This window comes from Cavia porcellus, unplaced genomic scaffold (assembly GCF_034190915.1).
Source record: "Cavia porcellus strain 051 isolate PalLab524CR breed Dunkin Hartley unplaced genomic scaffold, mCavPor4.1 scaffold_8, whole genome shotgun sequence".
NCBI lineage: Eukaryota > Metazoa > Chordata > Mammalia > Rodentia > Caviidae > Cavia > Cavia porcellus.
The window spans coordinates 59,980,826-59,999,657 of NW_026947491.1; the positions used below are offsets into that span (position 1 = coordinate 59,980,826).

Genomic DNA, 18,832 nt, shown 5'->3' on the forward strand with positions numbered 1-18,832 from the left:
ATGTTTTAAAACCCCTTATTATTTTAATTGTTCTGATTAGTCTGGTTTTAATCTGCTTTGTTATGTTTGATTTAATTATATTTGATGGCATGGATAGCTAATTCAAAGATAACAAAATATATTTTGGTCACCATTATTGATTATCTAGTATCTTGTTTTGAAACCCAGTATTGCTTTCACTCTTTTGTTTTGATTGATTTTATTCTATTTGTTTTATTTGACTGTACTGTGTCTGATGGTATGGGCAACTACTTTGAAGCTAACAAGAGGCATAATGGTAGCCACTGATGGTTTCCTACTGTTTTGTTTTGAGGTCCTGTAATGCTTTCATTGTTTTGTTTTGATTGGTTTTATTTTATTCTGTTTTCTTTGGTTTTGTTGTGCCTAAAGGTATGGGTGCTTATTTTGAAGATACCAAGAAATAATATGGCAGCCATTGTAATTTCCTCTTATCTTGGTTTGAAGTCCTGCATCATACTCATTGTTTTGTTTTGATTATTTCTATTCTTTTATTTTGTTTGGTTTTATTCTCTTCAAAATAAATAAATAAATAAAAACACCAATCCCATGGGGTCCACCCTACTCCTGCATGACCTCGTCTTAGCTAATTAAACTTCAATGACCCTATTTCCAAATCAGTTCACATTCAGAAGAATGGGAGATTAGCACTTCAACACAAATTTTGGAAACATGGAATTCAACCCATAATAGGACATCACTAAACTACAAGTCTTTTGTTCTCTGCTCCACTGACTTGTGCACTGATTATCCTCCCTCCCCTCTCTTCCAGGCCCTGAAGGAGAGAGAACAATGCTGTATGTGACACGGAACATCTTAGTTGTGATTCAATTTAGGGCAGCTCAGAATTTACTCTCATAATAACAAATAGGTTAGTGACAACACCAAGGTATACCCTAGAGATGGCATGAAGTTCCACACTCCCAATGTGTCTTCCATGTGACTCTTCCTGAGTTTCTACAGTAAAAGTGTCAACATAAGCAAAAGATTTTCTCATGTTAAATGAACTGTGTAGAAAATTATGGACTAGGAGGGGCCAGTGGCCTGATTTGTAGCCAGTTGATCAGAAGTACAGGGGGCCTGGACTTGCAATTGCTATCCAAAGTGAGGACAGTCTTCTGGGACTGGCTCCTTAACTCATGAGATCTGATGGTAATGCAAGGTAGGTAATATGAGAAATGAATTGACGCTTAGGATGCCAACTGGTACCTGAAGAATTGAACTGATGTAAAGAAAATCATACTCGATTTACTGTCAGAAATATTATTTGAGTAGAACTCTATTACAGTAGTTAGAAGAGATATAAAGGCCTTGAGTACTGTGAAGGACCAGAGAAGATCATTGTAGGGGAAAAGCCTCTGCTTCCTTATGCTCTTCTAGGTTGTTTGGTTGGCTTATGAGTTAAATTTTCCTAAGATTAACAAGAGAAAATATTTTAGGTTGGGAGCATAGCTCACTATGATTAGTTGAAGTTCTTGCCTAATATGTGTGAGGTCCTGGCTTCAGTCCCTATGACTGAAAAAATGTGTACACATACACAAGAATCCTACAAAAGTAGGAGAAGGGGCCAGGTGATTGAGACTTATATACAATGCTGAGTCATAGAAGAAATAAAGGGTTAGGGCTTCTGGGAGGTAGTAGAGGCAAATGAGAGGGCGAGGCAAAGGGTTAGTTAAGATGAGATCATCAGGAAAAGGTTCATTGCACAAAGAATTTGTTATGCAGATTCAAGCTGACTCTTTCTCTATTTATTAAGAGTATCTAGAGTTTAGATGTAAATATTTTAAAAAACAGTATCTTTTACAGAGCTTCTGTGTCTGTGGGTTCCCCAAAATAAACCATACACAAAAGATGCATTTTATCTGACATTTTCTAGTCTCCTAGAGTTATATTTTGGGGTTGTATGTCCTGAATCCTAACACTATCTACTCTGACCTGAATGCTGATGTTCCCCAAAATTCATATGTTAAAACTTAATTCTGAATGCAAAAGTGTTAAGATGTGGATCCTTAGCACTCGGGATATAGGTCAGAGGGCATTTGTCTAATACATGTGAGGTCGTGAATTCAGTTTCTTAAACCAAGCAAACAAATAACCATAGCCAAGTATGGTAGCATGTGCATGTAGTCCCAGTTATACTGAAGGCAGGAGAATCTCACTGAGCCTGCAAGTTGAGACCAACCTAGATAATAGAGGGAGACTCTAGATAATCTACAAGCTGAATGACTTCTGAATAATTAATCATTTACAATTGTTCCCTAAAATAAAGTACCATGCAGGAGATTGTATTTTCACATCAATGCTGCAGGCATCAATTCTGCAGGAGGACCGATTACCATTTATAAGTACATCACTTCCATTTGTTTTTCTTGTTTGAGATTTCTTTTCAAAAGAAAAAAGTGGGGCATTTATGAGGTGATGAAGTCATGAAATAAGATTCATGTTCTAATAAAACAGACGAGAGCTGTTTACTTCTTCCACTATGTGAGGGTGCAGCAACGGTTACTGTTTTGAAGCAAACAGTAAGTCTTTATGGGACAGTAAATCTGCTGGAGCTTTGATCTTGGACTTCCCAGTCTCTAGAACAGTGAAAAATACATTTGTGTAGTTTAAAATGACCTAATCAAAGGTAATCTAGTCATACCAGCAGGAAACAGGCTAAGACACTGTCTGTCCTTCAAATACCAGCAAAAACCTGGAGAACACTCAAATTAGAATTGTTGAGCTGTGTTTACATTATCAGAGTCCACTTAAAAAAACGGCACTCAGGCCAGGTAGTATGGGGTATTTATTGTGGAAACAAGTTAAAAAAATGTCGGAAGAATGAGCAGTGGGGAATGTGAGGAGACACTGAGGTTAACAAAAACAAGAAACCACAATCACTCGTAGCCTTACACAGCATTCAAAGGCAATGTTCAACCAATTCTCAGTATTCTCTAAAGTATTAGGTTGCATGTAACAAGAAAAAAAATATGTAGTGGGTGTGGTGGGTATGCCTATAATCCCAGCACTCCAGAGGCTGAGGCAGGAGACCTGCCAGGAGTTTGAGGCCAACCTGGATTACACAGTGGGTTTAAGGCCAGCCTGAAGTACATACCAAGATCCTGTCACAAACAGACAAACAAACAAACAAACAAACAAACAAACAAAAAAAAAAAACTAAGAAAGGCAAGAGAAAGAAAAAGTGAGTGGAAGTATGTGAGGAAAAAATGAATTGTAGGCTCTGGCCTAATTGTTTGGATGTTAATAGTAGCTGGCAGGAACATGGCAGCAGCCAAGGAGGCGTGGCTCTGGGGAGGCTGCTCCGTTTGCTCAGTGTGGGAGGACTCTGGCTACCTTTGGTCTCCACCCTCTGAGGAGTGAGAATTTGGACTTTACTCACTGGGCTTAGCTGGAGTGTGAGGGAGAGTTAGCTGTGGTAATTCACATTGCCAGGGCAGCAGGCTCTCTGGGAGGCCATGCTGCTGTTCAAACCTCTGAAGGGCTGGTAGCAGCCTTTCTGGCTCTCTGGGTGGTGCTGGTAATTCATATCCTTCTAAGATCCCAGAGGGGATCAGTGAGGCTGTGATTGAGGCAGGGTGTGAAATAGTTTTGAGGAAAAAAATCTCACTGGGCTCCAGAGAATTCAATGTTTAGTTACTGGGAGTGATTATTTCAAGAAGCAATGCTGGACTCTAAGAACATGTTCTAATTCCCTTGACAACGTAATCTAACTTCATAGAAAGGACAAGATGGATCACAGTAAATGTCTTATGTGATTTGGGGGGAAACTTTTCTATCACTCTATTTGCAGTTCTGAGCTACAAGAAATAAACGGGGAAAATTTCAGATAAGAGAAACAAATGAAAGTGATGTACTATAAATGGTAATAGGTACTCCTACAGAATTGATGTGAAAACACAATCTCCTGCATGGCATTTAATTTTAGGGAAAAATTGTAAGTAATTATTCAGAAATCATTCAGCTCACAGATTATCTAGGCCATTTGAGGTCTCCCTTTCTCTACACATTTCCTATTCCATTAATCTCTCCACCAGTATTGGCACAATGATAACACTCTTGGGGAATGGTATTACATATCTGTACCACTGACCGGTTTTCTGCCTCAGTGTTATCTTCGATAAAATATCTGAAGTAGGACAAGTTGAACAGAATAACAAAAAGTAAGATCTAATTTTGTCATTCCAAATATGTCCTATTCTTCTCTAAACATCCATAACCAAACTAGGAATAATTCTCAGTTTCTATAGTTAAATTACTTCTATAATTTAACAATTTTTTACCTGAAGAAAAATGGGCTTTTATCACATGTTTCCACTTTAACAAAGAAAAAAGAGGGAGATAGTGATGTAGCTCAGTGGAAGGATACTTGAAATATATATTTATATACATACTTATGTATGTATTATATATATTTTTTTACATATACAGTGATATCTTTGTTCATGAATACTCCTGTTCATGAACAATTCAGTACAAAAGCAGAAAAGTTTGGTAAAATTTTGCTTCCATTCACAAAAGCATCAGGAAAGGAGCACAAATGTGACTATCTTCTACATAAACATGAACCGGCCATCTTCCCCAGAATCATGGAATGAATTAAGTTGGTGAGCCAAAGTACCACCGTATATATATGACTGAAGAAACAGATTAAAATTATTTAAATTTTTTTAAGATGACACTTGTGTTTGGTGCATCTTCTCAGAGTCAGAACGATGGTACAGCCACACATTAATGTCTCTTGGGGTAGTTTTGTCCTTGTGCAAGCATCAGAGAGGACTTACAAAGACCTAGACATCCTGGGGTCAATAATTCCGGAGATGTGGCCTTTTAATACAACCAGGAAACACGGCAAACAAAAGATACATGAACCCTTGGTGGCATAACATGGCATATAGCTTCATAGTAAACCTTTTTTTATTAGAAGTAGTATAGTATAAAATGATAATAGACAGTACAGTTTAGTAAATTTTCAAGTACAGTAATACCTTGGTTCATGAATGCTTTTATTGGCAAACAATTCAGTTCAAAGACAAAAGTGTTCAGCAAAATTTGCCTATGTACTGTACATAGTTGTACATGCTATATTTTTTATGGCTGGTGGAGCAGTAGGTTTGCTGTAAGCAGCATCACAGGAACATGTAAGGTGTTATACTGCAATGTGACAGTGGCAACCAGGTCACAAGGCCACCAGAAAGTTTAAGCTATTATCATCTTACATTTGGATACATGGCCCATCATCCACTGAAATGATACATTGCACATGACCATATAGGTAAAAGGTCTCTGATAAAAGGACTTTTAGCTAATAAAAACCTTCTTCCTAGAGAGGAAGCCATATAGAGGAATGAACACTTTGTCTGTTGGGTCAATAAGATCTCCACAGTCAGCCTAAATGCAATAGTGTAGGAGGTCCTGATTCTAAATCTGTCCTTGCTCTGGATTTCTTTTCCTATACAAGAATATCTTGTATTGATTCGCTGCCTGAAATTCTGCCAATTTGTTCTTCATTTGTATTAATATGCCTTATAACAGAAATTTCTGCGTGTGGGTTAACCAGTCACTACCAACTAAGAATTTTATTTTTATTTTATTTTTTTGGTGGTACTAGAGATTGCACCTAGGGCCTCTTTACTGAGCTACATTTCCAGTCTTTTTAAAATTTATTATTTATTTTGAAACAGAGCATCTCTAAATTGTTAGGTTGTGTAGGGAGGAATCAGACTCAAAATCTTCCTGCCTCAACCTCCCAAGTGCTGGTACTTCAGGCATGCACAACCACACTCAGCTCTAAAAGTTGATTTAATTGATCTCTGTCTAGACACTCTAAGGCTTCCTGGAGATTGTGATACAGAATAACAAAGGAGAGCATTTCCTGAGCTTTTGTGGAGGCAGGAAAGTACGAAAATACATGCAAGTGGCATGGAAGCACAAGGGCCAAGCTGGCCTTTGGAAGTTTTGTCCAGAGGTATGCAGTTACTGATTCAACTTCACTTCTAGGAACTTCACTTCTAGGAATAATAACCCCACTTTTGCAGAGAAGATAAAACATTTTTGAACCCTATTTCCAAATAACTAAATGAACATTAAGCTATAACTAAAGGCTAAAGATTGAGTAAAGTGGTTTTGGTGTTTATTGAGCACCTATTATGTGACATAGTTTGGCATCCATTATTTACTTGATCTTCTCATTAACCTACTTTTAAATGATGAAACCTAAATGAAGAAAAATGAAGTCACTAGGTAGGGAGGGGCAGAGCTGGGATTCAGATCTGGCTCTATATGGCCCCCATGTGCCCTGTTCTTGAAAGAAGTGTCCCTAGAATTGAAAATAAGGCCAATTAAGACTCTTTAACTAAATTTCTCATAATTTTGATATTTGACACCCCATTTCTGAGATTTTATTTGATTTGTCTAGAATAGAGCTAATATTGTTCTGTAATGGGGTCAGCTTTCTACAGAACACACAGCATTAAAAATAAGTAATCACATGATGGGGGAAACGCCAAAGCAGATCTGATGTCAGCTTCTGTGTGCATCCCTCGGGTAAAATTATCTTCTATAATAAGGTCAAGAGAATTTTTTAGATGCAAATAACATGCAGACTGGATGTGAGAAATTGCAGAACTCATAACTGATGCTCAGACAGACACTCTGCTATTTAATAACACTGAGGGGCATTTTGTTAAAATGATGAAGAGCAATTTTTTTCCCACAAACAAATATATTTAATGAAGATACACACATTAAGTGGATTATGAAGAGCCCATATTTCAGAATGAGTCTGACAGAAGACTAATACTTTCATGTAATTGAAGTAATTTTTTATTTTTTCCCATGATAACCTTTACATGCTAATGCACAATATGAGTAGCCTTGTTCCCTAATAATTGGAATGCATAATTCTGAAAGAGGCGTAGATCATCTTAATTAGAAATAAGGTTTATGATGTTGAGACAATGGACCTCTGTTTGGGAATTTGGAGCAAGTTCTTTTCAAATGGGAAATAGCAACCTATCCAGGACTGCATCTCCCGCTTCTAGTGCAGGTCTGGTAGCTCATATGGTTTGTTTGTATTCTGAGTGCAAGGCAGCTGTGTGTGGAGGAGATTGAATACTTGGGCCAGGGCTTCACTCCCTGAAGGCAGTGGTTGCATGACTGATACCTCAGCTTTGCCCTTTTTCAGCTATGGTCCATCTCATCTGCTTCCCCAGTGGTGAGGGCTCTAAAGGAATCCGGAGCCTTTCAGCCACTGGGGTATCTTCTGAGATGCTCCAGGAAGAAAGGCACTTACTGCCAAACCCTGCTGTCCGTCCTTTTTTCCCCTCTTTCTCCTTTTCCTCTTGTCTACTCTACTTAAACTCTTTTCCACCCAGACAGGCTACTTCCCCTAGTTAGAAGGAAAAGACTGTATCATGTCTGATTACCAGTCAGGGAACCAAAGATGTCATGTCTAGGGTAAATGTACCATTGCTCCACTGCGGAGATCACCTTACTGGGATTTCTGAACTTCAATATCAGTAAAGCATTAAAGATACAAAGTTTAAGGAAAGGAAAATACAAAAATATGCTAAAATATAAAAAATAGAAAATACAAAAATACTAAATATACTAAAATACAAAATATACTATTTTTTTTTATATTCTTCATTGGAAGTTTTCCTTCTTTTTTCTATGCCCTTCTATTCTTCCATCTGTGTCTTTAGAGGTGCTTAGCAATTCTTTTATTATGTTTCTTATATCTTCCTTTACCCATAATAGTATTTCTGTTCTAAGTTCTTTTATAGCTTCATGAAGTTGTTTCTTTATTTCAGTTGCTGTTGCTTCAAGAACTGCAGGTGTGTGTCTCCCGATCTCTTCTGTGTTTACACCTCCTGGACCAGTACTGCTTGGGTTAGAGGCCAGAGATGGCCTTTTGCTTCTTCCTCTTGTCATGTTCCTGGTTTCTTCTGGACAAGTGGGTAGTGGGGTCCCCAGCACTTCCTGTATTGGTTATAATTACTCTGAAGCATGTTGGCCAGGGATTTCTGCTGTTTGCCTGTTTCTCTGTCTGCTGGTGACTACTGGAGTGTAAGCAGGGGCGGGGCAGGCTGGTCCCTCCCTTCAGGGCTGGCAGGAAGTCTTCACCACGCTAGTGTGTGCCAGGTGGGCTGGGATAGCTTTAGGGAAACCTTGGCAGTGGCTACTGGACCACGCACAGCAGTGGGACTCAGTCTAAGTAATTTCCACAGTCTACTGTGGTCTAGGAGTGGCTGAATGAAGCCGGCTGCAGTTCTGGTTCTGGGCTTATCCTGACTGATTCCAAAATAGCATGTGGCCAGTCGCCCACTGTCTAGGGAGGACTGAATCCCCCACACTCACAGCCAACAAGTGCAGTTCTCTGGTCCACTGCTCCCCTCCGCCACCATGTCTCCCCATGGAGGCCTTCGGGCTTGCCAGCCACCAACTTCACTGTGTCTCCGGATCCCAGTGGTTCTCCTCGCACAGTGGGACCGGCTCTGGTGAAAGTGCTGTCAGTTACTGCCTTCCGTTTCTCTTTCTTTCTTTCTTTCTTTCTTTCTTTCTTTCTTTCTTTCTTTTCTTTTCTTTTCTTTTCTTTTCTTTTCTTTTCTTTTCTTTTCTTTTCTTTTCTTTTCTTTTCTTTCTTCCTTCCTTCCCTCCCTTCCTCCCTCCCTCCCTTCTTCCTTCCTTCCTTCCTTCCTTCCTTCCTTCCTTCCTTCCTCTTTTTCTCTGTCTCTCTCTTTTCTTTCTTCACTCCTTCATTTCTTCTGTCTCTCTCTTTTTTTCTCTCAGTGGGCTTCCATTCTAACTTTAGTTTCTCCTGGGTCCAGGGGACCCACTTCCTTCCTTCTTGTCTTCCCCACAATGCTATATTCCAGCATCTGGACTGTTCCTCTCAGAGGGGCTTTTACTCTGCTGCTTACTGTTCCACCATCTTCCCAGACTCCACAAGAAGGTGGTTCTTGAATCACTTTCCTCTTCAAGAACCTACACCAAGTTAACGACAGTCTTCATCAGAACATCACAGGCCTTCGAGCTCCACTCTCCCAGGGGAGGATAAAAGGGTAGCAAGCCATCAATACCTGAGGCAAAACCAGGAGTCTACATCTTTCAGCCACAGAATGCAGATGTGGACCAAAGAGCTAGAGAGCAAGAAAACTTTTTTGGAAAGGAAAATAAAGGAGAATGTAGAGTGCTACTCTGTTAAGAACCAGAGTAAGAGGCTCCAGAGATCAAGAGGGTATGTGGGCTCTTCATTCCTTACTGCTTTTATAAGGGGGTCAAAAACTCTCACACCCAGATGGAACTTGCTACAATTCAATTGGCTTCAGGGCACCTCTGACTATGTCACCTCTTCCAGTGTTCTATGTGGAGCATCTTTCTGTCTGTTTGTTTACATGTTCTTGACCTACTTTTCAGGGTCTTATCTTTGGGATGGGCATTGAATTGGCAAGGGGTGCATTATTCATGGTTAGTTTAGTGTTATACTAACACTAAATGGGGGCATGTGAATGTCTATTGTAGTCTATGATTACAGGATGAATTTAATGACTCTAGAGTGGATGATAGAGTGACTCTAAAGTGAATAAATGTGTTTAGATAAAATCTACCAAAAAATGTACATTCCCTTTAGCAGTTCACCATACTAATAAATGTCTAATAGCCACCACTTTGAGTAACATTTGTAATTGTGGAAGACAAAAGTACCTTGTATTCATCTCATGATGTCTCAGTGAAAGTAGTACTAGTATTTATATATTTTCCTTTTCCTGATGTATACATTTTTTTTTAAAAACTCCTATAAATGTCTGTGTTAGTACATGTGTGTGAGTACATATTTGTATGAGCGCTTTCCCCAAAGTATTGCATTGGAGGTGGAGAGGTACAGTTATCTCAACTCAGTTTTGTGTACATGGTTCTCACTGTGATCTGTATGTCAGCTCTCTCATGGTTCTCACTGTGATCTGTATGTCAGCTCTCTCTCTACGGTCTCTTGGTCTAAGTCCTAATGACATGTTTTTAAATTTGTTTTTCTCCTCTCTCTATCCCCATCCTTGATCTATTTCCTGGGGTGCGAATTGAGGGAATGTGTTATTAAAGTTTTAACTCCTAACAAGGATTAGCCACAAGACCAACGAGGTCCCTATTCTGTTCTTTTCCCTGTTTACAGACCATTCCATAGAGCATGATGAGATCTAGAACCACAGAGGGGAGAGGAAATTTTTAGAGTGACTGAGGTTGTGAGCTTTACCCACCACATGCTGCCATTTCTTCTCCTGGGGCTGCCAGCTGGTGCACCCTAGAGCTTTGTACATCTACCTTTTATACATCCATCCACCTGGAGACAGTTCCTTTCTGTTTTACACAAAGAAACCAAGGATCCTGGCCACTTGTCCCACAGATGAGATGAAACACTAGTAAGTGGGAGCATAGCTGAGAAAGGGAAGCTCAGGAAGGTTCTGTTTTGGTCATTGCAGTTATTGTAGTTCTGCAAAGCTTTTGCCTTAGTTTATCTTTGGAATACTCTTTACCTCATTTGAAAATTACAGTAGCCCACAATTTAAGACACATCAAGGATTATTTATCTCTTTTGTGCAGATAAAGAGTGTGAGGTTCCTATGGAGATTCACACTTTTCATAAGGTACTAATCCTTGACCTTGAATCTTCTTCTTATGACTTTGCATCTACTACCTTTCTACTCGCTCTGTGTTGAAATCTGTTCATACTGGAATGTGAATGATACTATTTTTAAAACTTTGTTATGGAACTGTATATGTGTATACAAAAATATAAGGAGTAGGATAATTAACTTATATATCTATTATACAGATTCAATTGTTATCAGATTATGTCCTATTACATATTTTAGCTTTTATATTCTAAGCAACAAGAATCTGTAGATTTCATTCATTGTGATAGCTAAATTAAATTGTCAACTTGATTGGCTCAAGAGCTGCCTCTGCAGTTAGTAAAGCATACTTCCCAGTGTGTCTGAGTGGGCCATGCGAGGGTGACCTTGAGTATTTATTTGGTCCCTGTTCCCTTCTCTGGTGTTGTTACCCTGCTGCTTCTCTGCCACCATGAAGTAAACAGTAGTGCCCCACTATCCCCTTCTACCATGTATCTGCCTTGGAGCTGAGTGATCATGCACTGAATTCTCTGAAGATATGAGCCAAATTAAATCTCCTTTTTAAGTTATGAGTGTCAGGCATCATGTCCCTGTGATGCAAATCTAATATGTTTTGCTTTTCTAGTGCATTATTTGCAAACCTCCAATCTCCCAAGTTATGCCAGAATACAACAAATGATTAATGGCAAAAATCAAATTTAGATCTGGATCTCTAAGGTCTAAATCAATATTCCAGATGTGTCTGAACACCCAAAGGCTTGTCAGATTTACTCTTGGATCAATCAGTCATTGTCCTCTTAGCTAATTTATTTATTGCCAAATATCTCAAGGGAAGGAGTCTGATCACTATAGCATCTCACCTGTGAAGTAGTTACCGCCTTGGATCTTTTTTTTTTAATTCTGGTACTAGGAATTGAATTTATACTGAGCTACACCCCAAGGTGTTTTTAAATTTTTATTTAAAGAGAGGGTCTCACTAAATTGCCAAGGTTGGGCTTGAACTTGCAATCTTTCTGCAAGTTTGACCTCTCAGAAAGCTAGGATTACAGGTATGCACCACTGTGCCTGATGTGGATTTTTGAATTTATGTAGTCATTATTATCTCCAGAGATCTCTGATTCTGAGATATGATGTTTTACAATTTTTTTCTTATATTCTCATATATTTCACATTTGGAATAAACATCAACATTTTCATATTACTGTGTACTTACTTGCTTACAAAACCTAAAAGATAACATCAGAAATAAATTCCTATATGAACTACAATGAAAACACTAATAGAACTCTACCACAAAAATAAGCTTTGCTACAACATCCACACCCAAGACAGTTTTCACACATGACAACTACATGTCTCATACATATTTTTTGTTTACTTTGATAGCCTGTATATTTCATTTTCCCATACTTTCTTGTAGGGAACAGTTAGCATCATTTCTGGTTTCCTATTGTCATAGTAAGTCTTCGTGATGCTGCACCTGCTTGTTCACCTGTCAGGTCACTAGTGTGCTCTACAATTTTTTCTTTCTTTCTTTCTCTTTCTTGTTCCAGTTCATAGGAATTTTGGTTCACATGGGCAATGTCAAAGTCATCACCATCATTATATACCAACACCAATCTTCTGTTATGAAAGCATGTATTTTACCATAATGGATCCTCTTCATCATCCATGCATCAGTAATCTGATGATTCACTGTTGATCTCCTCCAAAACTTGCAAATCTGGTTTTTCATGTGCCATAGTACTGAATTGGGCTACCGCTACCAGAAAAATCAAAAGAAAACTTTTTTTTAAACAAATCTTAGAGTGGTGGTATGGGTCTATTGGACAGCTTGTGATGCTTGGGTAAACACATGCAATGCAATGCAAAGTTACAAGGAGCACAGGGTGGGTAAAAATCTTGTTTGCCACTTTTGGGTCCATGCACACACTTTGCATCCATTGTACCAAGTGAGTAAACACATAGATTGCTTCCTGTATCCCTCATAGAAACATACTGAAACACACAGTCAGCTACTATTAAGCTAAAGTACAAATTTACAGTAGAAAAGTAAGGAATGGGCCTGCTGGACACAGTCTTATGTACCTGTTAAGGATGCTGATCTGGTGGTCAAGGAGCCACAAACTCAACTCAACCTCATGATGATGTGTATCCGAAAAGGCAATATACTTGTTTGTATTCTGTAAATTTTTTATTAGCCCACAAATAAATGTTTAAAACTTAAATATTTTACTAGGGAATACGCATGAAAATATCCTTGTTTAATCTGAAAGTGAGTCTAAAAAAATGCTCTAGTCTAAACTCAGCAGACTGTATGTCATAAAAAAAATACAGAGTTAAATCAAATTGCATCCAATTTCAAAGGTGTGATTTTTATAAGTATTTTTATTTCTAAAGGAATTCTCTAGTAACTTTCTATCAGATTTTAAATACAACAGGAAAAAAAAGGAAAACCTTGAAGAAATTCATTTTGTGCTAATTTAGCTTAATTTTTTTTTTTTTTTTTTTTGTATTGAAGATTGAACACAGGGCTTTGGTACTGAGCTACATCCCCAGTCCTTTTTAAAAGTTTTAATTTTTAAGTTGGGTGTGATGGCTGCATGTCTGTGATCCCAGCACTCAGGAGACTAAAGTAGGGGGATCACCATGGGTTTGAGGTCAGTCAAGGCTATGTAGTGAGTTCAAGGTCAGTTTGAATTACATAATGAGACCCTATTGCAAAAAAATTTTTTAAAAAAAGTGTTATCATTTTGAGATGGCCTTAACTTGCCTAGACTGGACTTGGACTTGATTCTCCTGCTTCAACCTCTCATAGTGCTGGTACTAAAGGCAAGCACCAACTTGTCTGACTAGTTTTTTTTTTTTTAAATATTCTATTAAAAAGTCTCTTTATTGAGGTATTATTTGAACTTACAAAATAGCATTCATTTATGCTTATATTATGCTTATATTTTAAGGAGGCTTTGATAAATATGTATGACTACATAACCAGCCTCACAATATAGAAAATTTCCATAAATGCTTTGAAGAAACCCACTTGGGCATCCAACTCAGACCTTTTACAACACTCTATAACAGCTAGTTACTTTCTTCCTTTCTTCTGCTCACAAGTCACAGGTTTCTGATTCAAGCATTTATATAAAGTATGTGACCACTACTATCTCTGAAATAGAGCATTGTAACGCAAACCTTGAAGACTTTCCTGATGGACTTCTTCACTTTCTGTTCCTTTTTCCATGGAGCCCTCTAATCTAAATGCAGAGGGACTGCTTTATTCTGGACATGTTGCTCTGTTGCTCTGTAAATCTGTTCTCTTCTTGATTCATATTTCTGAATGACTTCCTGAGAATTAAGGGTCTTCTATTTCTTTTTTTTTCTTTTTTAAATTTTTTGTCCTTTTCATTTTTATCGGTACCAGGGATTGAATTCACGACTGCCTGCTTGCAAGGCAGGCGCTTATGCCGCTGTGCTAAATCCCCAGCCCCAGGGTCTTCTATTTCTTTTGAACCCCTCAGAGTATCCTTTATAATATTTGTTCCATAATGTGCTCTTACTTTGCAAAGTAAATGAACTTCACTTTCTAAAGTCCTAGACCGAGATTTACTCCAAGCAACCTCTGCAGAACTCATTCTGTGCTGAGTTCTGAACATAAGCTCAGGGCACACATGGTGCCATTAGCTCATTCGGCCCTCAATATAATTTCATACCTGACTAGTAGGAGATTGTCTTTTACAAAGGCAGTGACCCATAGCACTGGCAGTATCTGTCTGTTAGTGTGTTCAGTATTAAATTGGATTTTTAAAGCCAATAATTAGCTAGAATAATATCTCCCTTGGACAGAAGCCATTTCATTCTCTCCTATGAAATATAATATTATTTGAGTGACTATCAGGGTCGTCATGAAAATAGAGGGAAAACTTTTGCTATTACAATGTTTTAGAAAAAAAGAAATTCAGGGTTCATAAAATATTTCTTAAAAATAATGATTATGCTGAAATAGCATTACAGTAGTTAACCCAAAATGATCCCACAGTTGAAATGCTATCAAACTTCCTCCTATTTTTAATCTAATGAGTCTGGGAAAAAACAATACCTGTCCTTATATGCATATTGCTAATACAGACATGGATAAGTTTTTGATATGATTCCAGGAAATCTAGAGAAATGTAATTAAAATTTTTGTTTAAACCCAATATCAACAATTTTATTTCATAATATGCTGTGGAAATGCTTGGTAAATCCCCACTTTGATTTCCCTTTTGGTCAGGGGTGACTGTAAACAACTGTGGAAATTAAAAAAAAAATCATGCAGAAAGTGGGAAAAGTAAAGATTTATGTAACCTTTGACCAATATAATTAATTGATAGTCAAGATTTGATAGGGATCAGGGTAGGAAATAAAGTAAGACATGAAAATTTATGAAGCACACACTAGCACTAGGTGATTTCCCATGTGGTATCTCATTTAATTCATTACTACTCTATGTACACATATTTTTATCCTATACTAAACATTATTTTAGAGATACGCAAACCTACCACTCAAAGCAGTTTAAATGACTATATAAGGGCAAAAAGAGTGAGTCAAAGCCCATATACTGTGACTCGAAGATTCAGGTAACCACAATTCACACTTAGGTCTTGATTTTTATCATAGAACAGGGGACAGCAAAACAAATTTTGCTTTTTATGTAGTGACTCTGCCAAAATATGGGTAAGATGTTCTATTACTGACAAATACAGATATGGTAGCCCTACTTTTGTATACTTCCTTTTGCTTGACAATGTAGCTTACCCAAAAGACTTCTTGACTGACTCCCACAGACTGCATAACACTTGGTGCTCTGAAAGTAAATGCCAGCCTGTTCCTTGAGGAGACGCCTTTCTGTCTTCCTGGCTGGGTTGCTGTTGACCTTTAGGAAGCTTCCTCCTCACATGAGTATTAAGATTACAGGGCTCATTTCTGGTTCCAGATTGACCGTGATAGACTTTGTAGTGATGGAAACCCAGTTAATAAACCAGATACACAGAAACGGTTTCTAAGCATTGAAAACAGGACCAAGTATTGATGACAAAGACAAATGGGGCTGGTTTGCCCTTCGGTTGTCAGGTTTGCCCTGTACTGATGGCTTCCTTCTCACAGCAACACTGTCTGTTTCCTTTCCTTTTTTTTTTAAAGCAGCGCTATTTGAATTCATAAGTGAGAGACAATTTTACAGGCTAGGACATGTCAGGAATATAAAGCTGTGGAGGTGGAATGTGTGTAGATGAGTTTTACCTTTTTTAAAAATAGCTTACGTGAAATAATGGTGGCAGTCATGTAAGTGATGACTTAAATCTGTAGGTCAATGTGAAATTAAGAATGTTGGATGTGTTATAAAAAACATCTGCTAGTATTGTTTAATAGTTGCAAGAATAATAGGAGTTGATATTTGTGAGTACTTAATATGTGCAAGGCACTGTGTGAAAAATGTTAATTATCATACCTTCTTTATGAGATACATACAATCGCATCCATTTTAAAAGTAAAGAAACTAACATTTGGAGAGGTCATGTAATCTGAAGTCACTCAGCTACTGAGAGGTAGAGCTGGGGCTGAAAGCCAGTTTGTCTGACATGGAAATCTTTATCTTCAAGGGAAAAAGAAGCACACACACATACACACACATGCACACACACACGTACACACACAGAAAGGAAAGTTAAGATAATTATATTACTAATTTCCCTTAGTTCATTGAAAATAAAGGTTTGTGCTGATAGTTTGACCAATTTCTCATGCCTATGTCTTGTACTCTGAGCAATATGCAATGTATTAACCTTGTTACTCTCCTATAATCTTATTTTTAAATTTTGTTTCATTGTTTTTATTGGTCTTTATCTATAAAATATAAACAAATAAATAAATAAATAAAAACAAGGAATCCTTTCCTTCAAATACTTTGTCATTTTATGGTACAAGGAAAGTGTAAATTGAAGTCCTTAAAACCTCTCAGTTGTTTATTTTCTCTGTCCAGGATCATTGACAGAACAAAAAATAGAATCCAGATTTAGCCTTGAACCACTGAAAGCTGATTGACTGGTTTGACTTTTTTTGGAATCAACTCGCTTTTTCACTGTTTAAGAAAATAAGATTTGACATAAAATATATGCCAATGGAATTAGCTTTAAAAACTGGACACAAAATGAAAATTGTGTTTGGTGGCTTTATCATTTACTCTGGTGAACAGAAATGCAGAATGCTCCAGCTCAGAACTGTGCCCCTTAATAGCCCATATGCATCTAGTATCAACATGGTATCAGCACACAGAGGGTGGATCAGAGTCCGAGACATCTCCCTATCGATGAGTATCGATTTGACCACAAAGATAAACCACAGTAGGAGTTCAAGCCATATCCAGTTCCACAGCACCCCATCTGCCTTCCTAATATTTTTCCTCATTCTTTTCTGATTTTCCTGCTTGCTTCTCCTTGCAAAGCCAGTCCATGTTACATGCATTAAATAGTTTTACTGCAGAGCTAGAGGGAGCTCAGTGGTATGGGATGTGGTTAGCACGCATGAAGCTCTGGGTTCACTGCTCAGCAGCAACAAAAAAAGTGTGTTACTGTTGGAGTAGCAGTAGCTCTTTCAAACTGCACTTAGGAATTACATTGAAACATATTTAAGCAGTATTAATTTGTCATCATGCTTGTTAAAAATGGTTCCCAATGACTGAAGGAAGTAAACCAAATATTTCTTAGAGTATCCTATGACTAATGATTTGTATTTCTGACTAAATTTACTAAATTTCCATTGCAAGAACTTATCAAATATTGCATACTTCTTGAAATTTTTATAAGATATTTGAATTTTTCAATATTCAATATTCCTGGGTTACTTCTAAAACTGTATTTCTTCACCATAAAAAGTGAAGTTTAACCTGTGAGTTAACACCATTAACAGCATTTAAAAATGTTTGCCTCACAAAGATGATTGTTTTATGTTAAATGGACAAACATTTTTCTTACTCAGTGATTTTCCTATATTTTAACAGCGTGGAAATGCCAGAAACACTTCACACACCCAACTCAAAATGACCTTATAAAGTAGTAAGTGTGGATTTGTACTTCGGAACAAATATAGGCTTTTAAAATCCATTTCTACATCCTAGTAAAACAGGGTGAAAAGATGAATAAGTAAGTCAAAGACCGTTTGTATAAGAAAGCCAAATCATGCATAGGATTTGGAAAGCTGGTGATTGGGACCTTTTTAGTAGTTAGGGAATCTTATTAGTTACCTGGTGCTAGGGTAAAAAATTGCTATCACAGCACCTTAAAACAATGTGCATTTATTTTCTTCTAGTTTATAGGTTGCAAGTTTGGGAATCTTAGTTTTTGGGTCACACAGGGCTGAAATCAAGAGCAAGCAAGGCTGCATTCCTTCCATGAGGTTCCTCTGAAATAATTCTGTAAATTATACATTCTTCCCTTCAACTACAGAACTGAGGCCTTCATTTTCTGTCAATAAGGGTGTTCTGCAGCTCTCAGAGGCTCACATTCCCTGTCTCCAGGTTCCCTTTTTCCATCTGCAAACCCACAGCGATGATCAGGTGCTTATCTCGCTTCATGTCTCTCTGACCCTCCTTCCTTCCCACCCCACATTTCTTCATATCTGCTGCTGCTGAATCTGCCTGATTGCAACCAGAATTGTGTATCTGCTTTAAAGGTGTGAATGATTAGACTGGGCACATCCCAGATAATCCAGATTAATCTCTTTTAAGATCCATAATCTTAATTGCATCTGCAAGATTTCTTTTCCATGTTTCCTAGCTTCCTTTCTGGCAAATAATTTTGGAGAAATCTTTTAAGAATCTTATTTGATGCTTGCTTCGGCAGCACATATACTAAAATTGGAACGATACAGAGGAGATTAGCATGGCCCCTGCGCAAGGATGACACGCAAATTTGGGAAGCATTCCATATTTTTTTGTATCTTGTTGGATTTTATTGTATGTGATAGTACAAACAAAAACTTTTATAGACAATGAGATAATATAGAAACCATTGTTCGTTTTCTGTTAGTTGGTTCTAAATACTCTGTAGTACTTTCATTCTCTTGAATGGTTTTACATTGTCTCAATATGTTTGATGCTACAGTATACTAAGTTATACTCAAAGATTTCAAGGAAAGAGACACTATGG

The 18,832-nt window shown here is 37.7% G+C and overlaps 1 non-coding gene across 1 annotated transcript; it reads left to right on the forward strand.

Moving 5' to 3' along the window:
- The first annotated feature begins 18,510 nt into the window (after window positions 1–18,510).
- LOC111753355 (U6 spliceosomal RNA) lies at window positions 18,511–18,617 on the forward strand. Its single transcript, XR_002788162.1, has one exon. It is a non-coding gene; the product is annotated as a U6 spliceosomal RNA (small nuclear RNA).
- The last annotated feature ends 215 nt before the right edge of the window (window positions 18,618–18,832 follow it).